Here is a 2,034-nt window from a genome sequence, read left to right as displayed (position 1 = left end):
ATAAAGTTGTACAGCATCTTCTGGATATTCTAGTGCACATGTCTTGTGGTGTTGAAGGAAGAAACTGAGGCATTACTAATATATTTTATATATAAAAGTCAGCTTGCCCCTGACTGTTACAAAGTGCTGACACTGGAGACTCCTTTCCTAAGTGTTACATAAACATCTTACAGAAAAGTTCACCATATATCACACACAATATCACACTTTAATTTTTTTTTTCATTTTATTTTATTTAACAAGTCCCTGTGACTGAGCTGTTCCTCTACAAACGATTAAACTGACAGACTGCAGTGCATTGTGGGATTTGATTTGATGAGTATACTACAGCGAGTCAAATCATCTGACTCGGCTCACCAATAAGAGCCGACTCTTTCAGATGCCAAACGACTCAACGCCCCCCCCCCCCCCCCCACCATTAAACTACCAGACTGCAGTGCATTGTGGGATTTGATTTGATTGATTTGATTTGAAATCTTTTTACTCGGCTCACCAATAAGAGCCGACTCTTTCAGATCCTAAACGACTCATTGCCCCCCAACCCCCCTTCCATAAATAGATAAAGTTATGACTAGTGATGGTTCTGTATTAGTTTACAAAGCCTTACTCTACTCTCAGTGAAGATGGCTGATAAATATTGTATAGTGAAGCAAGAATTGTTCACGTTGTTCATTTAAAGGAGTCGACTCGTTTGCGAATGACACATCACTGGTACAATCAGACATTCAATTCAATTTTATTTGTATAGCGCTTTTTACAATGGTCATTGTCTCATGACACTGATTTGAAAACATCTCTAATATATGCTGTGGTTTCTGACGCAGTCTAAACGCTACATTTCAATTCGTTCTTACATTGTTCAGTTATTTCCCACGTTATTGCTGATGATTAAATTCAAATACATTAAATGTAATAATAATAATTGTTATTATTATTAATAATATTATTAATAATAATACTAACGTTTAAGAGGTAGCAAATTGCTGTTGTGTAAGAGGAACAAAACACTTCGGGTTTGCTGTACTGGGAAAATGACTTCCGGTTCCGGCCTGCAGGGGGCGCAGTGAGGCGCTGCAGTACACTGTGTACTTTAGAGGACATGGAAGATAAACACAGAAAATAAAGGGTGTGAGATGGATGAAGTGAAATAACGGGCGGCTGGAGACACAGGAGGATCTAAACTACATGTGAGAGCGGATTAACGCCATGATCATCGCCTGAGAACAGAAACTGTGGCTCTGAAAGGTCAGTGTCCGGGATACTGCACGCGGTGAAGAGCCGTGCGACACACACAATATCCTTTACATTCCGGTGCAACTGCACCAACGTGTGTGTGTTGCGTTGCTGTTTTAACCCTGCACGACTTGTTTTATCACGTGCTCTGGCTAAAATAATGAAGTAATACACCCGAGTTTTTATAAATGCCGAATTAACACACACGCATGAGATATAATATCCACTAACACCCCAGTGCCGCTAAAAACAGCGATTTAATGAGCTCAAATGATAAAGTATCGCCAATGAACACGGCTGGGGTGTGTAGAGTGATCCACTAATACACCTCGGCTAGCTAATGTAGTGAATTAACCCGCCTGGTTGAGTTAATATACTCTGTTTACAATTCTGGATTAGCAAACATACTAATGAATTAACTCCTCTAGATTAGATAAAATCCTGAATTAACTAACCCTGACTAGCAAAAACAGTGAATCAACTCACCTGGATTAGCTAAAATCCTGAATCAACTCACCTGGATTAGCTAAAACCCTGAATTAACTCCTAGATTAGCTAAAATCCTGAATTAACTCACCTGGATTAGCTAAAATCCTGAATTAGCACCTCTAGATGAGCTAAAATCCTGAATTAACTCCTGGATTAGCTAAAATCCCGAATTAACTCCTCTGGATAAGCTAAAATCCTGAATTAACTCACCTGGATAAGCTAAAATCCCGAATTAACTCACCTGGATAAGCTAAAATCCCGAATTAACTCACCTGGATAAACTAAAATCCCGAATTAACTCACCTGGATAAA

At 39.1% G+C, this 2,034-nt stretch overlaps 1 protein-coding gene across 1 annotated transcript in view; it reads left to right on the top strand.

Annotated features, from left to right (window-relative positions):
* The first annotated feature begins 1,011 nt into the window (after positions 1-1,011).
* The window catches only part of slc25a39 (solute carrier family 25 member 39), a 13,817-nt gene continuing 12,794 nt past the window's right edge, over positions 1,012-2,034 (top strand). Inside the window, exon 1 of the mRNA XM_053618238.1 lies at positions 1,012-1,245. The gene's annotated coding sequence lies outside the window, so the exon portion shown is untranslated. The remainder of the gene's footprint in view (positions 1,246-2,034) is intronic.

This window comes from Ictalurus furcatus, chromosome 2 (genome assembly GCF_023375685.1).
Source record: "Ictalurus furcatus strain D&B chromosome 2, Billie_1.0, whole genome shotgun sequence".
NCBI lineage: Eukaryota > Metazoa > Chordata > Actinopteri > Siluriformes > Ictaluridae > Ictalurus > Ictalurus furcatus.
Note: the sequence above shows the minus strand (reverse complement) of the source record. Positions and strands in the feature narration are given on the sequence as shown.